Consider the following 12844-nt stretch of genomic DNA (forward strand, 5'->3'; position numbering starts at 1 on the left):
GAATTAAAAGAGTAAAAGAAATCAGTTAAAAGCCAAACTAAAAAGGTGAGTCTTGAGCCTCCTCTTAAAAACATCAACAGTCTCTGCAGTCCTGATGCTCTCCGGCAGGCTATTCCATAAGTGAGGGCCATAATGGCTGAATGCAGCCTCCCTGTGGGTTTTTATTCCAGCTTTTGGAATGATTAAAAGGCCGGTGCCGGAGGACCTCAGGATCTGTGAGGGTTGATATGATAAAAGCAGGTCAGATAAATAAGATGGCCCAAGACTGATAAGACATTTAAAAACTAATAAAAGAACCTTAAAATCGATCCTGAAACACACAGGGAGCCAATGCAGTGATCTTAAAACCGGTGTAATGTGCGCCCACCCTCTGGTCCTCGTCAGCACTCGTGCGGCTGAGTTTTGGAGTAGCTGCAGATTAGAGATTGTCTTTTTGGGAAGACCAGAGAGCAGGGCATTACAGTAATCTAAACAACAAGAAATAAAAGCACCTCTGTGTTAGCCTGAGAGAGAAACGGGCGGACTTTGGCTATATTCTTAAGATGATAAAAACCTATCTTTGTTACATTTTTTATGTGTGGAATAAAACTAAGCTCAAAGTCAAAAATGATGCCCAGGTTCTTCAGACATTGTGATCTTGTAGTTTTGGTGAAAGTTTCTCTCTCTTGCCTCCAGGACCAATAATTAAAACCTCTGTTTTGTCCTGGTTGAGCTGTAGGAAATTCACTGCCATCCATGACTTGATATCTAAAATGCAGTTAAAAAGGGTATCAATTGGCCCTGTGTCATCAGGAGACACGGCGATGTACAGCTGTGTATCATCTGCGTAACTGTGGAAGCTGATGCCGTGCCTCCTGATGACGTCCCCAAGGGGAAGCATGTATAGATTAAAAGAATTGGACCTAAAATTGACCCTTGAGGCACCCCACACCTAATAGCAAAGAATGTATAATGGAGATGGACATAAAGGAAGAAAATTGAAAAATAGTGACTTTTACTTTCAACTGCAGAGGCTACAGCTTCATTTGAAACAGACTGCATTATAAATGGGCCGTTATTTATTATTCCCTCTGTATTTTTATATTTCTACTTTTGATCCGCTCCCATTTGCCTTGATAAAGTTAATGCATTGCACCATCATTTCAAACTCAACACTTCCTGTATCTGTTTCAAATTAAAAGGTCCTTCTAAGTTCGGTTGAGAGAATCCCTTCATTTTCTAAATAGGCTTTTATCGTGAAACATTTGCAGGAACTTGTTGTGGAGGATTCAGTGACTCTTGCATGTTTGCATACGGTTCTTCAAATGTAGCTACTTTCTTTCTTTCTTTCTTTCTTTCTTTTTTACATTTTTTCAGGTTCCTGGCCATTGCTGATTTTTTTTGCATCAAGAATAGTTACCCAGTGTTTACTAAACTCTGAAGTAAATATGCTTAAAGGCCAGCTAACCCTGCTGTCTTGACACAACAGCCAGAGTTTCATCCTCACTTAACTACACAACATTAAATATTAAAAACCACATGCATAATTGCTCAGTTGTTTTCACACATATTGGGAGCAGAGTTGCGGGACTTCCTGTGGAGCATGGAGTGTTTTTTTTTTTTTTTTTTTGGTTTTTGTTTTGGAAATCAGAGGATCTGTGAAGACTCGCTTCAAGATATCGCTACATCTTACAAGCAAACTGCAGCTGCATCAAAATCTTTTTTTTTTTAGGGTTAGGGTTAGGTAGGTTGTAGGTGGTAGGGTCTTTCCATCATGTATGCATCAATTCTGGCTTTAAATTTCACTTTACATCATAGAATGTATCTGACAGGCAGCTCTCCCCACATATGTGGAGAAAACAGGAGGGGACTTCTGACTGAAGATGAGAGCAGCAACAAGTGTATTTGGAACAGCTGAGAGTTTAAAATTTTACACAAAGCTTTGAGAGACCGAAAATGTGTAAAATGTGGCATTGAAATCAAAGTGCTCATTACAGTTTTTCTCAATTGTTTACATGCAATCTTGAAAACAGGGCTCCTTTTTTCAAAATATTCACACAATTATCCAAACACCACACTCAATTTGCATAACTCCTAGATTGTTTGCAAAATGACACACTTCAGTCAAAACATATGCACATATTTATAAAAATGCTGTTTTGTTTTCATCTCACTAACACAGTCTTCAAATGATCAGACACTATTGCAGTCAGTTACACAACAGTGATCAATACAATATACATTTGTAAAAACCCCTATTTTAGGAAATAGCTGGTCTAGTGCTAGACTTTTTTGCCAAACATTTTTATGTAAGAGATAATTTAAATGACAAAAAGGTATTGTCAAACCCACAACATTCTTCATGATTACTTTGAGGTATACAGAGAAAGTACACAAATACAACAAACAAACACAACACTGATTGCAGACTGCTGCAGACTGAAAATATTTATTTATTACCATACTCAGTTACAGTAACAGATCAACAATGAAAATCAGAACAAAACAGTAGTTTTTCTTACTACTGTAAAGTGTAGACAAATAAAAATTCCTCTATTGGGTTTAGGAATGGGGAGTATGGTGGAAGGTATAAGACTGCAAATTCAGGGTGCTCATGGAACCAATTGTGGACCAGAGCAGATCGATGGAAAGATACATTGTCCCAAACGACAAAGTACTGCATATGGTCCACTTGGTTTACAGTAAGCACCTGTGTGCTTCCACACCAGGTGGATGTGATTATCCAATTCGTTCATTAGTGTGGTTGTTGGCAAGCAGGGGCTTTGTAATGAGAAGGAAGTAACCTCACAATCCTTATCTGTGTCTAAGGTGTGATAATGCGTGTAGAGTTTTGCAAATCACTGTGTGTAATGTTTTGCAAAAAGTGTGAAGCTGAGTCTGTGCTTATTGTTGTGCAACTATGGACAGGTGTTTTGCTTCTTGAGTGTAAAGAGCTGTTGTGTGAAAATTTTCATTTTATTGCGTAAACAACTGTAAAAAACTGTAAACATAAGGCATTTCAAGTAGGCTAAACACACCCATTTTTCATGATGCAGGGTTGGTATTGATAGAACTAATGAATGAAAAGCCTACTGAATTTAGTTATGGCAGAGAGGGTAAAAGTGGAGCAGTAATGAAAGATCTTTGGTTATGGGTAGCTTGCTGAATTATTTTGATGTACAGTGGGTATGTTACTTACTAATATGCAGGCACTCTAATTAATGTTTTGTGCCATTGTATATTAATTAGCCCACAGTATCAAACTTGAATCAGAGCAGTTATTATGCTCAACTATAATGTTGCTCCTGGTACAATTCTAGTGAGGGAAAACTATTTTTTTTGTCTGTTTCAAAGCAAGCATGACTGCCACCTGCAAAGATATGAGGAACTCACCTCAGCAAAGAGAAAAAGGAAGACTGGGACTCCCTCCGCCTCCATCAAGCAGGCCACGTTAGTGAGTACCTGGACTATGCCTCAGAGATCAATTGATAAGGCCATTGTTAAGTATGTGGTCCAAGGATTCCAGCCATTCAACATTGTTGAACAAAAAGCATTCAGAGACTTTGTGGGAGAACTTGTGCCAAATGTCAGAATCATGTCAAGATCCATCTTTACATCGATGATTGATGATGCCGCTAAACAAATGAAGAGTGAGGTTATTGAGGCCATGAAAGCAGTTGATCACATTGCAACCACTACAGACTGCAGGTCGGCCAGGCGGTGAAGCTTTATTGGGGTCACTAGTTTACAGAGATGGTCAGCAGCCCTGGCCTGTAAATGATTAAGAGGCTCTCACACATTCGACCTACTAGCAAATACGCTAAATGACATCCATGCAGCGTTTGAGATTCGAGGAAAGCTAGTCAGAACAATGACGGACAATGGCTCCAACTTCGTCAAAGCTTTCAAAGACTTCGGTGAAGATGAAAATAACAATGCTGGTACACTAGTTGAGTTGAGCTGAGTTTTTTGATACGTACATCTTCACTTTCGGATCAGGACAATGGTTTTGAGTTTCACCTCCCGAAGCACCAGCGTTGTGCATGCCACATTCTTAACGTCATAGCTACGGCTGATGCCAATAAGGCAGTGTCCAATGAAGCATCCAAAAAATTGTACTGTTCAGCACTGGACAAATGCAATGCACTTTGGAATAAGTGTGCAAGATCCACAATCTTGAGTGAAACTGTCAAAGATGCCAGCTCCCTCCAGCTCGTGCGACCGAATGTTACAAGGTGGAACTCTGTGTTCATGGCTGTGGAAGGACTGCTCAGGATAGTCAAAGACAAGGGAGAGGCAGCAATGAGAGGTGTCTGCACAGATTTGAAGCTTCCAATGTAAGTACTGTTTCATATTGTATTCTTTCTGTTCACTCGGACAACATTGTATTTTATCCAGTAGAATGATGAACCAATCCAGTGAATGATGATGATCCAATGAATGTAACAGTGTTGTTTTGTGTCTCTTATCGTTTGTATGTTGTTTTTGTTTTTATCACAGGCTTAATCCAGCTGAACTCGCATTCCTCATAGAGTATGCTGCTGTCATGACTCCAGTTGCCAAAGCAACAAACATCTTGCAAGCTGAAACTAATGTCCAGATGGGGTGGCTGCTCCCAACCGTCAAGCTCCTGACCGTCAAGCTGGACAGGATCAAGCTGCAAGTACTGCAAACCGCTTGTGGATGCCTTGCAGATGGGCATTCAGGACCACTTTAGGCCCATGATGGAAGAGATCAAAATTCCAGACATACTGGACACAGGAAGATGGCATAAACAAAATTGCTAAGAAAGAATAGTATATGAGTGTATTATGTGTGTATTTTACCAATTAGCAATCATAGTAGTGACAGAAGCACATATAAAGGAAGAATGTAGCAAAACAAAAGATGGGTGGGAATTTATTTTTAAGACCTTACATTAAAATGAACACTTTAAATAGAATAGAAAAATCTTTGGTTACTGTCATGACATGTTTTATTATTATCATTATTTATAATATACTCTTGGCTTGGACTACATCAAACTACACATCGAAGACCCCTCCTTGCAGTTCAGTGAGGCCAACAGGTCCAGCTCTTCTGATGGAGATGACTTCTTCTCTGGCTTTCAGGGGTCGAAGGCACAGGACAGCGCCAGACAGCTAGATGCGTACTTGTCCTATTCAGCAGATAACATGGACTTGCTAAAATCTTTTCCAGCTGTCTGCAAGTTGTCTGTTAAGCTGAACACACCTTTACCGGCATCAGCAGCCTGCGAAAGGCTATTTAGTATTGCAGGATTAGTCTTTAGCTATGGTCTTTAGCCCTAGAAGAGCGTGACTGAATTCACTCAATTTTGAAAACCAACTACTTTTGAGGATAAACAGCAATTTTCTTACTTCCAAACAATGACTGTGCTTTATGCATACCATTTTCAGAGTGGAATAAGGAAGAAGTATAAGCAGGGAAGTATAAGTTGAGGAAGTTGAGTATAAGTATAAGTTGAGGAAGAAGTATAAGCAGGGAAGAAAGAGAAGGGAGGGATTGAACGAAGGGTAGAGGGGCAGATATTTGGTCTCTTTTTGTTTACAAAGAGTGAAGCTCAGTGTTTCAAAGTGCTCTGATCACTGGCTTTGTTTTGACAACAGAAATACTTGTACGTGGGCTTTGAGAGCTCAGGTTGGTCTAACAAGTGATGTAAGCGCGTTCTTTTAAGGTGCTGAATTGGTTTAAATATCCTGATGGTTTGCTGTCAAAATATTGTTGTTTAGCCCTTCTGTTTTGGGCCTTCTAAGTTTGTTTAGAGAGTGAATTGAAGACTCCATGTACATGTACTACGTCTTGTACATTCCCAGCCTTGTATTGCTGCTATAGCCAAAGGAAGTTTGAGTGTCCTTCAGGCTAAATGTTTGAAGATATTCCATAAACAATATGATATTCAAACTTTGGACTGCTTTCTTTTTTAACTACATAACATATTAAAACTTCATCCTTGTACTTTTACTTTCAATACAATACTACTTAAAATACACTACTTTTAATACTTAAGTACAAAAAATATTGAATCCTTTAATACATCTACTTGAGTGTGGTGCTTAAAGTAGACTTCAACTTCTACTGAAGTCTTTTTTTTGGTGAGTATCTGTACTTTTACTCAGGTCTGGGTCTCTGGTACTTTATAGATCTCTGGTTAAACCTAAAGTAAACAATAGAAATGAATAACATAACTACCAGCAATCTCCAGTCCAAACTAACACAACTAACTAAAACAACAAAACTCCAGCACCTGAATGAGCATGGGGGATAAGAACCTGCTTGGGGAGAGAAAAAAAAACAAGGGAGGAAGAAAAAGACTCCTCACTACCTGTGCAGTTATCTGTGTGTCATGTGCCATGCCCCTGTCTCTACACCTCCCTGTCCCTCTTATCATCTCCTCCTCTTTCTACCTGAGTGCCGATTGCACTCAGGTGCTCAGTATTCAGAGGAAGGAGGGAGACAAGGCTGACAGAGGGAGAGGGAGAGGGAGAGGGAGAGAGAGAGAGAGAGAGAGAGAGAGAGAGTGAGAGAGAACACGCTGCTGCACATAATAGCCATAGCAGTTGATAAGGTGATAATAAGTCATGTGTGTGTTGTTTCAGCTTGTTGTGTAGTTTCTCTGCCAGCAAATGGTGTCTTGTAGAATCAATTACTGCAACATGTAAGTAAGTTTGTAGAAACCAACAAACTGGACCAAAGGTTTTGATTGTGGAGTAAATATTTATAAAATAAAAATATAGTCCCTTTCACACATGCACTGAAATCCAGAAATTATCTACACATTATCTACACCCAGAGGAGCTGTATGTGAGAACGCAAACATCCAAATCAGTTGGATGGGACACTAAATAGACTTTACCCCACCAGCTCCCAGTACAAAAAAAAAAAAAGATTCAGAATAAGATTTCAAAACAAGACCATAAGATCTATTGCCAGGTAGGTTTTTACTCACATGGAATTTCTTTTAGTTTTTGATGCACCACTTAAACATACAACAAAAAATATTAAAAGGAAATAAGAATAAGGTTATGTACTGCAACACTCAGGAAGATAAACATAAATAGAAAAGTAACAATAAAAATATGATGAAGATACTTTTAAAAAGTAAAAATATGTACAACATAGCTATTTCATAATAAAAAAACTCTACAGTTTTGTCCAGGATGTGCAAAATATTAATAAGGGGATTCAATACAATTTTAATTCAGTTTTATTTATAAAGCCCAATATCACAAATCACAATTTGCCTCAGAGGGATTTACAGCATACAACTTCCCTCTGTCCTTGGACCCTCACAACAGACAAGGTAAAACTCCCCAAAAAACCCTTTAACTAGGAAAAAATGAGCAACTGAGGAAGGATCCCTTTCCGATGATGGACAGAGGTGAAATAGCTGTTGTGGGCACAGAACAGATTAACATAATAAATGTACAGTGATCCATATGACAAAATGAGATATTAAGAGATGGAGAGACAGAGACAGAAAGTGAGAGAGAGAGAGATGCATAGTAAACAGGAATGACAATAGCTACAATAACATCAATTTTAGTAATAATATAATGATCATAATAATAGTATTTTGATAGAATATGTGTTATATGAGTATTTTAATATATGATAGTATATGTGACAATAATAATCATATGTGTATAATAACAGCAGTAGTATAGATATCACGCAGGACCATGGCAGCAGTGCAACCACAACCCACGAACCAGGTGTAGCGCGATTTGAGGAAACCTGTGAGACAGGGGAGCACAAAGGCTCAGCAGAAGAAGCTGACTTTGTGATATGCAGTAATAGGACGTGAATGTTAGCAAATAAAGAAGAACCATCTTTTCAGAATCTGAGAGTGAGAGAGAGAGAAGGAGCTCAGTGTATCATAGCAAGTTCCCTAGCACACTAGACTTGTATCAGCCTAACTGGTCCAAGGCAAGCCTGAGCCAGGCCTAACTGTAAGCTTTATCAAAGAGGAAAGTCCTAAGTTTGCTCTTAAATGTGGAGACAGTGTCTGCCTCCCAGACCGAAACAGATAGATGGTTCCACAGATGAGGAGCCTGATAGCTAGGGTTGGGAATCCACGGTACAATATTATCACTATACTTAAGTCACGATACAATATTATTGTGATTTTAAATATGTTCAGATATGCTGAGTATTGTGATAAAAATATATTGCAATATTGCGATTATCACCTCCAGAGATGGTGGTCACTGGCTATTCATGGGCGGGGATGTATGCTAATTGCTGACTAGCGGATGCATGCCGCTAATTTGATTGGCATCCATGAACATACACATGTGCCTATGATCAGATCTGAGTTTCTTACAGGGTTCATTTTTAATACCAAGGTTTTTTAAGTGCAAATCTACTCATCGATTTACAAACATTTCATGAATGAGACCCAGTGTCTGGAGTTCAGAAAACAAAAGAAAACAGTTTCTGTAAATTATATTCAGATCAGGGGCCTATTGCACAAAACTAGGATAAGGGATTAAGCCGGGATATCTTGGTTATCCTGGCTCAATTTATCTGTGATCCGGTTGCACAAAAGCGGGACAGTGGAAAGCGGGATATGCTATGACATAAATTACCATGGAGATTTATTCTGTGGAGCTAGCCTGCTCCAGACCAGGCTAAGTTCCAGGATCTATTTAATCTCATCCCTTATCTCAGTCAGCAGTCACCACAAATGGTAACCAATAGTTATTCCACTGCCCACTGCACATTGTCATCATTAATTGCAATCATTTTAGATAAATGATGATTTTAGATAATTTACAGTTTCCCATAGACTATACAGTATCTCACATAAGTGAGTACACCCCTCCCATTTTTGCAAATATTTCATTATATCTTTTCATGGGACAACGCTATAGAAATGATACTTTGATATAACTTAAAGTAGTCAGTGTACAGCTTGTATAGTAGTATAGATTTACCTTCCTCTGAAAATTACTCGAAACACAGCCATCAACATCTAAACAGCTGGCAACATATGTGAGTACACCCCACAGTGAACATGTCCAAATTGTGTCTAAAGTGTCAATATTTTGTGTGCCAACCATTACTATCTAGCACTGCCTTAACCCTTTTGGGCATGGAATTCACCAGAGCTCACAGGTTGTTTCAGGAATCCTCTCCCACTCCTCCATGATGACATCATGGAGTAGATGGATGTGAAAACACCTTGTGCTACCCCACCTTCAGCTTGAGGATGGCCCACAGGTGCACAGGTGAGTTTAGGGCTGGATACATACTTGGCCAGTCCATCACCTTCACCTTCAGCTTCCTCCAAGGCAGTTGTCATCTACTAGGTGTGTTTTGGGTCATTATCATGTTGGAAAACTGCATTGCAGCTCAGTTTCCGAAGAGGGGCGATCATGCACTAGAGCCGGCAGCACTCATGCAGCCCCAAACCATGATGCTGCCACCACTATACTTAACTGTAGGCAAGGGACACTTGTCTTGGTGCTCTTTCAGCATGTGTGGCACCTTGGTGAAGAGCACCATGACAACTGTCCCTTGCCTACAGTCAAGTATAGTGGTGGTATACTGTGGGCCATCCTCAAGCTGAAGGTGGGGTAGCACAAGGTGTCTTCACATCCATCTGCTTCATGATGTCATCATGGAGGAGTGGGAGAGTATTCCTGAAACAACCTGTGAGCTCTGGTGAATTCCATGCCCAAAAGGGTTAAGGCAGTGCTAGATAATAATGGTTGGCACACAAAATATTGACACTTTAGGCACAATTTGGACATGTTCACTGTGGGGTGTACTCACATATGTTGCCAGCTGTTTAGCTGTTGATGGCTGTCTTTTGAGTAATTTTCAGAGGAAGGTAAATCTATACTACTATACAAGCTGTACACTGACTACTTTAAGTTATATCAAAGTGTCATTTCTATAGTGTTGTCCCATGAGAATATATAATGAAATATTTGCAAAAATGGGAGGGATGTACTCACTTATGTGAGATACTGTATATAAAGAACACATCCCATATAAAGATAAATACACATCAAAGAGTAGCATGATGTTCCTTTATTGAATAAGGATAAATCAAAGCAAGTAAACCATCAGCTCCTTTCAAAACTGAAGTCACACAGTGACTCTACAAGATAGAAAGCACGGAATCAAAGCATATTATACAACACAAGAATAAATACACATTCAAAGTTCTGTATATGATACACCCCGCATGTCTGCACACTGGAATAAATGCAGGGCAAATCCATACACAACAAATGAACAGACAAATGAATGGATGCAGTAGCCTCCCTGCAAGCTTGTATACACACAGTATACAGCACAAACAACATAAGAGGCCAAATCAATTTAAATTGAATTAAAAAAAAACAACACAAATTCCTCTACCAATGCAGGCCATATTTAACTGAAATTCACATCATGCATCTCTGCCACTGCAGGACATATTTAACTGAAATTTAAAGCATGCATGTTAACTAAAATAATTTAACACATATTGGTCCCTGACCAGCCGACCACTGTCGTCATAAGGGAAGATGGCAGGATTGTCCCAATCCATGTGTGATGGCACTCTGGGGGCCCTCTCCTTTCTCAGGCAGTGGAGGACAGCACAGGCCACAGTGATGTCACATGCCCTCAAAGGGCTGACCCTTAAGTGGTGAAGACAGTGAAAGTGTGCTTTCAGGAGGCCAAAGGTCATTTCAATCCTGGCCCTTGTCCTGGCATGGGCATGATTATAGGCCTGCTGTGTTTCCTGAGGGTCTGTGTATGGTCTGAGGAGAAAAGGCTCTCATCATCACAACTTCATAAATAGAGTGACATTCTTGACACAGCCATGATGTAAAAAGTGGTTATTACAGTTTTTGTCCGTTGCTTGAACACATTTTGCAAAACTTGGCTCATTGTGTCAAAACCCTACACACAAGCAAGTAAGACACAACACTGGGAAATAGACCATTCACATCTATGTCAAATTGAAACTCTGCTATCAAAACCTAACAATCCTTTGTCAAAATGTCACTCTGATGACAAAATGATACCCACTTGCATCATATGAATACACTTTCAGATCAGCAGCAACACACTAGTCTACTTTATATAAAACACTGCAGTCTTTTGTTTTCACTGTTTTTATTCAGTTCCACAGAAGGCACCTTTTCACAACAACCAAAAAATGAAATACTCAATTCAAAATCATGACATTACAGTAGTGTATTTTACAGTACAGTAAATTCAGTTAAAGACAAAAATAAAACAAAAATAAAACAAACAATACACTATTGTAAACACAGAAAAACACAATTATGCACAAGTGGGCCTATGGATCTGTTGGGGTCTGGCCACAGGATCTCACCAACATCACAAGCAATGTTTTCTCTCGCTAAGCATCGGGGAAAATATCCCCTTGTGTGCCGAATCCATCCCTGGATTAACCTTACCTCAATGTCTCCGCAGGCCTGTTCCATTGCCTGCAGAAGAGGCATACGGGCATGTGGTTGGCGATCATATACGCATCATCTCCAAGTGGAAAAGAATTCCTCTATAGGATTTAGAAATGGCAAGTAAGGGGGCAAGTACGCAACTTCAAATTGATCATGGTTGGTGAACCAGTTCTGGACCAGAGCAGCCCGATGGAAACTAACATTATCCCAGACAACAACAAACCTGGGCTGCTCTGGTCTATCCTGTACAACTGCATCATGAAGTGCATCTAGAAATGTGATTATGTGTTGTGCATTATAGGAACCCAGTTTGGCATGATAGTGCAGTAGCCCTCGAAGACTTATGGCGGCACACAATGTGATATTTCCCCCGCACTGCCCTGGGACGTGCACAATTGCCCTTTGGCCAGTTCTATTACGTCCCCGTTGTCTGTTTTTGCTAAGGTTGAATCCAGCCTCGTCAATGCCGTCATATATATATATATATATATATATATATATATATGGCGGTGTTGCCTTTCTTTTTGATTTGATCCTTTACCTTTTCGTAAGCCTCCATGAAGATTTCTTCCGTCACCGGGGAAAAGTACGCTGCTCTTGTTGCCACGGTGAATCAGTGAATCTGTGATTGATGGCGGGGTCTATTTGAGGAAGCCACGTGCGTGCACTGATCCAGGATTGGTTTCACCTGGCTTGATGAATCCGTGTCTGCTCATCCTGGCTTGGTCTTTGTGCAACCAATTAAGCCTGGACGTTCTTGTTTTGGATTCGTTAAACCCAGCTCAGTCATTTATCCTGGATGTCTGAATCCTACTTTTGTGCAACGGGCCCCTGAAAGTTCTCCAGCAAGAAGAATGTTGTGGACCCCCATGTTGTTGAATGACACCATACATGCCTATATGACCTCATAGCTCAGCTCTGTGCTTGACTAGAAATGTGTGGAAAGCTTTATTGCAAACAAATGTGCCATAGCATCATCTTAGCAGATAATTACTTTCTCTGCTGCAGGGTGAGTTTCTGATGAAACTCCGCTAGCTGTAATGCTGCAGTCAAGGTCATTTACTGTTATTAATGGCCGTGTTTCCCATATCCATTTAAGAAGATTTTAGCGCTAAGAGATTCTTAAGAACTCTCTTAAGACTCCCATGAAAGAAACGCGTTTCCTAGATGCACTTAGCTTAAGAAGATCTTTCACTAAGAAGGAGTTGTAAGATTGAGCTGACCCACTCTTAACAGTCTTCTTAGTGACCAAACGCTCACAGATCCACCCGCGGCATTAATATTACACTAAGAAAGGAGATATTAAAAGAGTGTGCACCGTATATATTTGGATCTATTTCTTATATATTCTATATATTATTATTATTATATATTCAATATTCTATTGTTTAGCATTAATTGGTGACATATGACAATAA

The sequence above is a fragment of the Epinephelus fuscoguttatus genome, linkage group LG1, assembly GCF_011397635.1.
Source record: "Epinephelus fuscoguttatus linkage group LG1, E.fuscoguttatus.final_Chr_v1".
NCBI lineage: Eukaryota > Metazoa > Chordata > Actinopteri > Perciformes > Serranidae > Epinephelus > Epinephelus fuscoguttatus.